Genomic DNA, 12,699 nt, shown 5'->3' with positions numbered 1-12,699 from the left:
TCAGTCTGGTATACTGCTGTGATGTTTGGCATCTGGATGAATAAAGTCGAGAGAGGCGCATGCTCGACCTCTGATTCGCTCCCAAACCACCCAAAACTCTCCACCCGATCCCGAGACAGCCGATTTATGAAAATTGCACATCAAAACAAAGCAAATCGTTGTTCGGTGCTTGGTTCCGCGTAGTATCAAGATATGTTGTGTTTGTGTAGCTACAGAAGTGTTTGCCATTGCTGGATAACAACTTGTATTCCTAGCTTTGGAGAAGAATCGCTTTTCCATTCATCAGACGGTCGTTACCTGTGGATGATTTGTTTGGCGTTCACGTGCACTTCGGTACCATTTCGGCGTTTGGTGGTCTGTCATGCACGCATACATCGATCGGAATTGGCCGTTGCACGTGATGCCAGCGATAGCACAGTAATGTTTTTTTCAGCATTGCCAATATGAAAGAATAACAATTGATGTGGTGTTTCAATGGTTTTAATAAGTTCATTAGTGGGAATGTTTTAGAAAAAAGGTTCAAAGCTTCATAGTTGAAATCGTCTTCAAAATTGTTTACTATGTTGAATCAAGTTCGCTGCTAACATAATCTTTGCTTGTCACTCTTTCGGCATTCCTATGACATGACCAGCCTAACGCTGTATATTTGATACAATTTGGGAATCAGGTGAAGCAGGCAAATGATCAGTTGTTTCAAATTTGAAGGATTTAGACAGGAGATATTGAACTCCATTAGGGGAATCAAGGTTTCCTTCAAATTCGCAAAGAAAGGAGACTGTCTCGCGTTCTGCCGGAAATTCTTAAGGAACGCAAACTTCTTCTCAAACATATTGAAGAGAAGAAGCACACATTTTTACTTATGACGACGAAACTGAACGTTTGTTCAAAGTCGTCTTGAAAGGTTTCTCACGTGACTGTAAGTCACCTGAAGTGATCAAAATGGAATAAATGATTTACTTGGATTTTCTCTAGTCCAAGTAATCATTATGAAAAGAGAACCTAATCTGGCATTGTTCCGAAAGGGCTTTCTCAAGAATATTACTTAGTTCACTTTAATAAAAAAAATTTTTAGAAAGAGCTAGACTTATATTCGATGTCCGTGCGACATGGGAACAATTCCAGAAAGCTGGAGGAAATTACCAAAAACCCACTCAATGTCGTTGGTGTCAAAAGTGGGGTCATGCCACAAAACATTGCCGCATGGATACTAAATGCATGGTATGCGGAGGTTCTTCTCACGCTAATAACGTCTGTCCTATGAAGGAAGATACCGAAAAGTTTTGTATGCGAACATTGCGGGGGCAACCAGAAGTCTAACTTTTGGGGTTGCCCTTTCCGCAAACAGGAAGGATCTCAAATAATTCTCATTAGCAACTTAACAACTTTCTCAGGGATACGACTGTGATGATTATGTTGTAGGTTATGGCCTATAATAGACTGAAGGCCATAACCTACAACAACTTAACAACGTTAAGCTTAACAACCATACGCATCAGGTAAATTATATTTTCTTCCGTCGTGTAGCCGTTCAAATCTTTAAATATCGAATGCATTTTCTCTTTTGAAAGTCCTATGTCAATATTGTCGCAGGTAGTTTCAGTTCTTTCCCTTCAAATTGTCTCTCATGTTTGAAAGGTTTTGTCTATTAAAAATCACTCAAGGCTAACTCTTTTTAATATATTCTAATCCTTCGGGCAGAATCTCAGTAGAGAAACAAAAAAGTAGACGAAGTACCTTGTACCTTTTAATTCCGCCCTAATTGCTTATCTTTGACAGATACGCGTATTTTGACAACCACTTGCAGTCTTCTTCAGTGTCAGTTACTTGTATCCACTCAATCCACACGAGTCAAAGATAAGCAATTAGGGCGGAAATAAAAGGTACAAAGTACTCCATCTGCTTTTTTGTTTCTTCACTCAAGGCTAGTTGGAATTTTTGAGATGGAAGAAAATAACTATTTGAACCGTTCATTAATGCACGTTCACTCCAAAAAGCTTTAAGGCGAAGTAGGCCGTCATTGAAATTTGTACGCGTCGTTGATGATTGTTTCTATTTCATCTCACGCTTTCGAATTAAAGAATACCAGTTGGTTTTGCACTGACACAGCTGAAAAAGTATCAGCACATTTTATGTATGTTAGCGCGTACAGTGATACTTTTTCAAGTCAATATAAACTATCAAAACTGAGTTTTATCACTTTGAAATGATGCCAAAACGAATGACGGGCTACTTAGCCTTAAGACGTGAACGTATTTTTATGGATTAATAAAATCATAAAAGCATCCATCCATTCAGTGCTTCGCCTTGCATACATCTTCCTACTAGGACTTGCATGCGTTATCGTTGGAGCCAATTTGTTTACGTGCACGACACGGTCATTTGTGAATCGTCACGTCCAAGTTCAACAGAGACAAGCCAATATGTACGTGACTACAGTTATCGTTCCAATCAGATGGTTCATGTGTTAGACAGTAAGGCTAGCGGAATGGGCTTCTCCGCCGACATGTCATTATATCGTGGTGACGCATGCTGCTTTATGCGGCTTGAAGTCGTTTGCTTCTAAGCCTTATCAGAACGTTGAAACCGCGAAGATAGTCCGTTGGGGGCATTTTGATTCAGAATTTGGTAACCTAAATTCGATATCGATAGGTCAGTTAGTCTACTCGCAAAACAAAGATATAGTAGACCTAAGCGCCGATATATATTTTATTGTCGGTGGCGTCAGGGTATATTTGCGCCAGCTACGTCGCGTCGTCATCGGCTTCACATGGTTGATTTATTTTTTTTTAGCAAGGCTTTATCGCATAGGGGTTATACACCTCTTTTCCTAAAACTACTATTTTAACAAAATATGCCTACTTAAAAGAATGTTGAAAATGAAGATAAAGTCGTATATATGTGTAAAATGAATAATCCCTGAAGGAATCCGTGGAGGATTTGTTATTACAATCAATAAAAACACACTGTCTGGAGTTCCCTGGAAGATTTCTGAAGGAACTTGTGCTACAAGAATTCTTGGAGAAATAGGTGGTGAAGTCCATTAGGACTGTCCATAACTCACGTGCTTATATATGGGGGAATTTTTCCCAAGATTCCTCCAATAGATCTTCTAGGAATTTTTAAACTACTAAAAATTCGACTGTTTCCATTTTTTCCAACAATATTTTGAGGTGATTTTTCTGTCAAACAGAAAAAAAACATAATTCGAAGAAGATTGGCTTGTTTTGTTACTCTCACACAATTTATATGGAATGATAAATTACTGATAAAACTTCGAAGCCGATTTTCATAAAACAAGGAGAATTCCTTCATGGATTACACCAAAGGTTCCTCTTTCAGAAATTTATCCAAGAATACCTTTTATTCTTCTTCTTGACATTACGTCTTTACTAAAACAGAGCCTGCTTACCAGCTTGCTTGTGTGGCAGGCACGATGATACTATATGCCCAGGAAAGTCAAGGAAACTTCCACTACGAAAAGATTCTGAACCGACCGGGTCGGGTATCGAACCTAGATACCTTCGGCATAATTTTGCTACCTTTTCTTTCATTGTTTATTCTGAGTGTTGTTCAGAAATCCTTCTAGTGGGTCTGCAGAGATTTTCAAGAATTTCCATTAGGATTTCTTCAGATATTCTTTAAAAAGCTGCTACGTGGATTTACCCGGATGTTCATGCTAGATTTTAAGAATTCGTCTACGATATTTTTCATACGTTCCATGTTGAAAATAATCCTCCGGTTATACCTCGAAGAATTTTAACAGAAATTTACTATTTCTCGCATTCAGTATCATAAGAGCGTATCGGCCATGTCGATTTATCTTCATCGATTATCTTTTTAGCTAGTTATATGTCCGGGGGACTGTTTTTAACTATACAATGACATAACTATACAATGACATAACTATACAATGACATAACTATACAATGACATTGTCCCTCGCAATACTGCGCCGAAAAAAGTTATCGATTTAATTTCGTGTACCGATCGAAATAGAAAATCGACGAAGAGAAATCGATCATTGTAGATACAAAAACGCTTGATTTATTCTCTCAGGAATTTTTACTGGAATTTTGAACAGTTCTGCAGGGAAGAAAAAAAAATGTTCAATTTTTTCGCCCATGCATTTACTGGAAATTCCGTCATCTATTCGTCCAAAAATATTTCTAGGAAATTTCTTCAGTATTTTTGAATATATTTCTATGCAGGTTCCTTCTTGAATTCCCTGAAAGTTACTAAAACTCTGAGATGTGAATTCTTTCCGAAATTTCCTTGGGAATTCTTTCATAAAATTATAAAAGATGTGAAGGATCAATAACACAGCGTAACAAAAATTACATTTTTGCATGTCTCAAGGATCAAATTATGTGTCTCCTGTAGATTTAAGGTTGCTGTATCTGATGCCGTTCTCAGAAATGTTCCAGCACGTCACAATTTTTAGCTACAGGTCGCCAAAGTTGTACGAAACACAGTTTTTATTGATGTTTACATGAAATTTAAACTATGATTGATCAAACTTTTTTGTGATCTAATCCACCAAGCATGCAGAATTAAACTATAACTTTCATTTGAGATATCATTTGGTTGAAATTTCACGATTAAATTTGATTTAAACCGATTTTTCAAACACGCTTGCAGTCTCCATACAAAATTCTTTTTTTCTCTTATATGGCGAAATACAATACTTTTCTAAACCATCAAAAAATAACTTTTGAGCATTGAAAATATCATGAACTTTGTTGGTAATAATTGTTATAATCATGGAGTTTGAATTCTGTGGCAAATTAGGCGAAAAAATTGCCACACAAGTTGGAAAACTTGCATGTAAGTTGGCTGAAATAGTCAAATTTTGCATTTTCAACCGTCAATATCTCAAAAACTAGACGTGCTATGACATTTTTGAAAACGGCAATGGAATCAACCCTTAATCTAGTAAATAGCGGTATTGCAGTGCTTGAGACAAAAACGTGTTCCGCAGTGTAATTTTGCTATGAATTCTTTTAGTAATCTATCCTAGGGCAACTTTTGAGTTGTTTTCAGAGTTTTTGCCGATTTTTTTTCAGTTAATAACCTCCTGAAATGTAGAAATATCCTTCATTGAGAAACAATAATACTATAACACGAAAATAACAATAAGGCTCTAGAAGGGTTCATCCATTACTCCAAAATAATTCTCTAGGAATTACTCCATGATTTTTTCCAGAGACTGTTATATGCTTTCGTCGAGTAATTCTTTTAAAAATTTATTAAAATAAAAAGCGTTACGCAAAGAATTCCTCTAATGCATGCTCTTAGGATTCGACCCAGGATTTTTTAAATAAAATAATGCTATGAAATATCTTATCCAGGCGTTTGATTTAAGCATTATCCAGGAAAATATTCATAGATTCTTCCTGAGCTTATGGTGAAGATGAATCGAAGCCAAACCTCAAATTTTCAAGAGCACGGATCTGGAGAACCAAACATCCGTTTGAGCTGGAAATTTAATCGATTGGTCACCACCAGCGAGTGACCAATCGATTAAGTTTTCAGCTCAAACGGATGTTTCGTTCTCCAGATCCGTGCTATTGATAATTTGAGGTTTGGCTTCGATTTATCTTCACCTTATATCAGAGAAATTTGAGAGGATATCTCCATATGTATCTGTTATATGTTTTTCAGGGTTTTCTCGACTTTCTTCAGGTATTTTTTAAGGAATTTTCCCGGACTTTCCTGTAGAGATTCTTCTACGTTTTTTTTCATATAGTCCTGCAGAATTTTTTTCAAGAATTCCTTCATCTATTCTTTGAAGAATATCTCTAGGAAATTCCCGAAAGGCTCCTGGGAAAATTCTTACAAATGTTCGAACAAATATTTCTCCATAATTTTGGTTCTTCTATGTTTTGTTCAAAAATCTAACCAGGAATTATTTTTAAGATTTTTCCTGGGATTGTTGATGAAATTCTCTAATAAAAACCCAATTATTTTTTCATGTGTTCCTTCTAGACTAGACTTTTCCTATTATTTTTTTATTTTCTTAATAATATCTCTATAAATTTCCTCCATAAGTATTCCTAAATTCAAAACCGACGAAGTCATTTTTTAATGGATTTTCTGATCCACTCCTCCTGATATTCTGCCTATGGACACACTCCTGCAGAAATTCGGTCCAGGATCTTTTCGTAATGGGAACTTTCTTGACTTCCCTGGGTATAAAGTATCATCGGATCTGCCACACGATATACGAATGCGAAAATGGCAACTTTGGCAAAGAAAGCTCTCAGTTAATAACTGTAGAAGTGCTCATAAGAACACTAAGCTGAGAAGCAGGCTCTGTCCCAGCGAGGACGTTAATGCCAAGAAGATGGAGAAGGAGAAGAAGAAGAAGAAGAAGAAGAAAAATGTTCTTCTACCATAGACAACGTGATATTCTTCAAGTAACAATTTCAATGCTTTCTTATTATAGATGGTATTAATTGAGTTTTATTGGAGATGCATTCAATCGTAAAAGATTTAATAAAGCATTGAAAAGAGCGAAACTGTCATTTCAGCGGAAACCACTTCAATATGCGTTGTAGATATCTGTAAAGTACTGTTATTTCTTCAGAGATTCCTCAAGAGATTCCTTCAAGGATTCATTCAGGAAAATGAGCTATATAGAAATCTTTGCAGTCTTTCTCCAGGGGTTACACTAGAACAATCTCTGCAAAGATTACTCCAGATATTTCATCAGTAATTCCTCCATAGATTCTTCGAAGGAAACATGCATTAATTTCCCCAGGTAGTCCTCTTCATGGATTTCTCCAGGGATTCCATCAAGAAATTCCTGGGATTTTACAAGTATTTACTTCACGAATATTTCAAGAGATTGCTCCTTAAGGAATACCTCCTGGAAAATTGTTACGTAAATGACTCCAAGGAATTTTCCAGGGATTTGCTCAGAAATTTGTTCTGGCCTTCTAAAAATTCCTCCGATAATTTCATCAAGAATTCTTCTAGAAATTCCTACAAAGATTAACTATGGAATCATCCTCCAGGAATGTTATCAGTGAATAATCCAAGATTTTTTCCCAAGGATTGCATTAGGAAAATCTCAGCCTAGATTCCTCTTGGAATATCCCTTCATAGATTCTTCCAGATATTTCTCCAGCTATTTCCTCATAAATTTATTCATAGATTTCTCTAAGGATTGTCCAGAGATTTCTTAGAAAATATATCTACAGGGATTCCTCTCTCATTATCTTCACAGTGATTCTCCCAGCGATTTCTCCAAGTATTGCTCCAGAAATTTCTCCAGGGATTCCTCCTGAGACGCCTCCAGGGATTCCTTCAACAATTTATCCAGGCGATCCTTGAAAGATTCCTCCATCAATTAACCCAGGTAACTTTGAATGGATTCATTCAGCAATTTACCCAGGAAATCCTCCAGAAATTCCTACAGGAATTTCTCCAGAGACTATTCCAGGGATTCTTCCAGGAAAATCTCTACAAGGAGTCCTCTAGAGATTTACTCAGCATTTTTTTTAGGAATTTCTCCAAGACTCCTGAAACTCCAGCATTTTTTCACAAAATTTTCCAAGGAATCTTCTAGGGGTTAGGTTAGCTTGAAGGAATTTGCTGCGGAAATCACTGGAGAAATAACAGGAGTAGTTCTTTGAGATCCCTGGAGAGGCCTTCCTTAGCCGAGTGGTTAGAGTCCGTGGCTACAAAGCAAAGCCATGTTAAGGGTGTCTGGGTTCTATTCCCGATCGGTCCAGGATCTTTTCGTAATGAAAATTTCCTTCATTTCCCTGGGCATAGAGTATCATCGTACCGTTTTGACTCATATTCCGAACACTTACGGCCAACAGTGACTTTAAATGCATCTCATAGGTATAAATTAGATGATATTTGTGAAAATTTTGATTTCTTCGCAAAGTTTGAATGTTAGCTATTGGGTGTGAACAACATTTTGATTCATATGCCGAACACTGTGTTCATTCTGTCTCATACTTCGAACAGCACGAGTAAATCGTATTCGAATGAATAATTTTGCAAATAAATTTATCTGAGCTAGTTTTACGGACCTCAAACTAGTGATGGGAAAATGGCTCATTTTAGTGAACGGATCCGATCCGAATCACTCATTTTAGTGAACCGGATCATTTGAACGGTTCAGTGACTCAGCGGCTCGCAAAGAAAGAGCGAACTGAACCAAGTGAACTGCAAAAAAAGCGGTTCACTTCCTGTTTCGCGTACGCATCGCACCTTTCGTATATTTCGCTCTCTCATTCTTCTCCAGAAACTCCACTTCCCTTACCAGAATTCAAAGGAAGAAGCAAAACTGACCGTGCTTTGCCATTCAAGTGGCATATTCGTCAGTCTAAGCTTTGTGGGCTGCTTAGCCGTGCGGTTTGTGTCACCGAGGCATTTAGCCGCATCGTGCTAAGGAGTGTGGGTTCGATTCCCGCTTCAGGCCGAAAACTTTTCGAGAGGAATGTTTTCCGACTGTGCCACTGGGCGTTGCATGCTAGTCTGTTGTCTAGTGTGGTGCTTCCTTCAAAGGGCAAATAGCCCACTGGAAGCATTAACGTGTAGTGTCTTTTTTTTAAATAAAAAAGGCTGAGAGCGCTGAGAGTACGGAGCAGCATAAAACTGTACTTGCATGTGTTGCTGCGTGGCGCGCAAAGCAAGTCACGTGACAAGCGTTACAATAAAGCCGAGAGACGAACGAAGGAGAATAGAAGAAATTTTTTCAAATCCGTTCTGATCAAACGAACCGACTCTCGCCAAAAAAGAGCCACGGATCACTCGTTTTTTTAACGGTTCCGTTGCCTTTTGCCATCTCTACCTCAAACTAGCAAACCAACGTGGTAAAAATATTGGAATATGTTTAAATTGGATAACAATTGACTGCCATTTCGTGACAATTTGATTACATATTTCAGCGAAATATTTCAACCAAACCGCCAAACTGTACCAAACCAAATCGAGTGTTCGGAATATGAGTCTGTTCGGAATTTGAGACAAATCGGTACCTGCTACACGATCTACGAATGCTAAAAGTTGTTTGGCAAAGAAAGCTTTCAGTTAATAACTGCCGAAATGCTCATTGGACACTAAGCAGAAAAGTAGGCTCTGCCCAAGTAAGGACGTAATGCGAAGAAGAAGAAGAAGAAGATCCCTGGAGAAAATCATAGGTAAAGGCAAGAATTTTTGTTGAAATTTTCCTGGTGGGATCCTTAGAGGAGTCTATGTAAATATTTCTGGAGGAAAGTCTATAAAAAGATCAGAAGAAAACGTTTGTAGAATCCTTGAAGAAATCTCAGATGGAATCCCTGGAGCAGTTCCTGGAATAATTGCTTGAGAAGTTCACTGAGAAATTATTGGAGAAAATCCTTGAGAGATCCCAGTAAGATTATATTGGAGAAACCTATGAAGGAATCACTGGGAAAACTCTTCGCAAAATCTTTAGAACAATCCTTGTAGAGATTTGCTTGCAGAAATCGCTACAATATAATCTTTGGATGAATACCTATGGAAACACTTGACAGAATTGCTGAAGATATTCATCAAGCCCTATCGAAACCGGTCTTAAAAAATAATAACGATCAAAAAATCTCCCTGGAGGAATTCCTTAAGAGAATTCTCGGAGGAACCTCTGGTGAAACCCTTTAGTGGAATTCCCAGAGAAATCGCTATAAGGATTAGAGTAGAGATTATTGAGGAATTGCTGGTCCAATCCCTGAAGGAATCCTCGAAGGAATTCCTGGAGAAATCTCTGGAAGAGAGTTGGAGCAATGGCAGGTGGAAACATTGGAGATATTTTTTTAAAGGAATCTCTGGAGGTTTTCCTGCAAGAATTCCAAGAGCTTTATTTGAACTGGTTACAAAATTGCGTTTGCGGTCAAAAGTTCTTATTCGTCAGCGATAAAATATCATTTTACTTAGAGGTTGAAAACACGAATAAAAATTTGTCGAATGATGCTGATTTGTTATACTATCATTTTTTTTCTAACGAAAACGGTTATGGGTATTCGGATATAAAAATGTTATGTTTGTGAGGCCAAAATAGCCGTAGTGGTAAACATGCAGCTTTTTAGCAAAATCAAGCTGAGGGACATGGATTCAATTCCCATCGGTCGAGGATCTTTTCGGGATGGGAATTTTAGTAAATTTTAGTAAATAAATGTAAAAGTTGCCATGGGACTGAGAAGCAGGCTCTACCGGTTGGGACGTAACGTCAGAAGAAAACAATAAGAAACATTTAATGTTTGATATTTGGAATGGTGTCTATTTAGATTTGGATGAAAAATCATCAATTTTAATCTGTCGCATGATGGGACTATATGATGGTCTGAAAATGTCCACAGTTCCGGCATTTTCCGAGCAAACCCGGCCAAATCTAATTGGGTCCTAAAATGTTTAATGACATCTTGTTTTTATTTAATAACACGAAAGAGCATGTCACTGCCACTACTTTAGCAATTTTTCCCGCTCGAAAAACGGCTATACCATATTTAAACTTTAATTTAAAAATTGGGTCCATAAATGAACCTTGACACTTTTGATCATGTTTGACGTTCACTTAGTCGACAAAAACACCACAGATGTTTTAGTTTTAACACTGGGGTTGTTCCTATCTGACATTTCGGAAGGGACATGGAAAACAAAATACACCCAAAATTTGGGTTTAAGCCAAAGGGGGTGACAAATCAACTCAAATTTGACTTCTTTTGACACAATTCGGCTCTTCTGTGGGAAAACCCAAATTTGGGTTAACCAACATATACCTACCATTAGGTAGTTTTCGTTTGACAACAGCGAAAAAAAAAAATTGGCTTATTTTATTGAACTTTGACGCTGGGTCGGTGTGTCTCTATCTGTTTTTGACAACATTGCTGTTGCGGCAGTGGCAAAACAACCCAACTGTGGGTAAAAACTAAATGCAGTTTACCCAAAATTGAGTTTAAAGAACTTCTTTTTTTGTGTAGTATGATTTCTCCGTGTAAAAAAAACATAAATGAATATTTTTTGGACTTGAACAAACAAAAATATATTAAAAAATTGAGCGACTTGTGTTTCTGGCGAAAGCTAAAGCGTTTGGCACCACAATTGGGACAGGGCTTTAGGACTCTATGCTTTGTACCCTTGGTGCTCTTGTTAACTGGAGTGAAAACCATGAAATTTGATCCGTCGTGCCATACAATATGATATGTACCAGTACCTTCTGAAGCAGGTCCCAGGTGCCCTTGTGTCCAGAATGGTCATACTTACAAAAAATGTCCATGTTCATGTTAATGCATAATGTGTCACTTTTTTGTAGCATCACTCCTAGAGCTCGCTGAAAGCTTCTTTCAACACGAAAATGATGGTTTTCGGAAGCTAGTAAAAGTCAGAAAATTTAAGATTTCTAAATTTTTTTTCTATAAAGTTACAACTCCTTTAAAGTCCCGATTTGTCAAAAATAATCCCAATGTACAAAGAAGGAATTTTCTCAGAACCCTTCTGTAGTGTGGGCCTTTTCGGATTCAAAGGAGATTTTTCAAATTAAGTCTAATAAGTTATAAAAAGAGTTTTGATGATGTGGTGGTAACAAGAGCTTGTAGTAAGTAAAAATACTTAAAATGTTACTTGGGGCGATAGGTCATTCATAGTCATGCGAAGAAGACACCGAAGTTCGGTGACCGAGCTGACCCATTCTTAACCCTAGAAAACGACGGTGAGCTTAGATTTGATGGGGACTTGTTTTTCCTGGTAATAACGGTTTGGAGAGCACCGGGACCCACCAAAAAAAAGCTTGTACGCTCACCTTTCATTTGGTGCTAGCACGGAAATGTTCTATCGGGATCTTTAACAATTCTTATTTTTCCCCGAATTTCTGGAACAAATTTCAAGAAAAATCGGCATATCACTCAAATTTGTTTCATTTTTTATCCAAAATATATAAATATATATGGAAAAATTAACCCAAATAGATAATTTCCGTTTGAAGGATATCTCGGAGTTACTTATTTTGTATAGATAATGTTCTTCTCTCATAGACAGCGTGTTATCGATAGGTCAGTTTGTCTACTCGCAAAACCACACCACTGGGATTTTACAAGTATTTACTTCACGAATTTTTCAAGAGATTGCTCCTTAAGGAATACCTCATGGAAAATTGTTACGTGAATGACTCCAAGGAATTTTCCAGGGATTTGCTCAGAAATTTGTTCTGGCCTTCTAAAAATTCCTCCGATAATTTCATCAAGAATTCTTCTAGAAATTCCTCCAAAGATTAACTATGGAATCATCCTCCAGGAATGTTATCAGTGAATAATCCAAGATTTTTTCCCAAGGATTGCATTAGGAAAATTTCTGCCTAGATTCCTCTTGGAATATCCCTTCATAGATTCTTCCAGATATTTCTCCAGCTATTTCTCCATAAATTTATTCATAGATTTCTCTAAGTATTACTCCAGAAATTTCTCCAGGGATTCCTCCTGAGACGAATCCAGGGATTCCTTCAACAATTTGTCCAGGCAATCCTTGAAAGATTCCTCCATCAATTAACCCAGGTAACCTTGAATGGATTCATTCAGCAATTTACCCAGGAAATCCTCCAGAAAGTCCAACAGGAATTTCTTCAGATATCCAGGGATTCTTCCAGGAAAATCTCTACAAGGAGTCCCCCAGAGATTTACTCAGCATTTTTTTTTAGGAATTTTTCCAAGACTCCTGAAACTCCAGCATTTTTTC

At 37.4% G+C, this 12,699-nt stretch overlaps 1 protein-coding gene across 4 annotated transcripts in view; it reads left to right on the top strand.

The window, feature by feature from the left end:
* Positions 1–12,699, top strand: part of LOC5567292 (alpha-1,6-mannosyl-glycoprotein 2-beta-N-acetylglucosaminyltransferase) — a 318,648-nt gene that overhangs the window by 662 nt on the left and 305,287 nt on the right. The gene's annotated exons all lie outside the window — the stretch shown is intronic.

The sequence above is a fragment of the Aedes aegypti genome, chromosome 1 (genome assembly GCF_002204515.2).
Source record: "Aedes aegypti strain LVP_AGWG chromosome 1, AaegL5.0 Primary Assembly, whole genome shotgun sequence".
NCBI lineage: Eukaryota > Metazoa > Arthropoda > Insecta > Diptera > Culicidae > Aedes > Aedes aegypti.
Note: the sequence above shows the minus strand (reverse complement) of the source record. Positions and strands in the feature narration are given on the sequence as shown.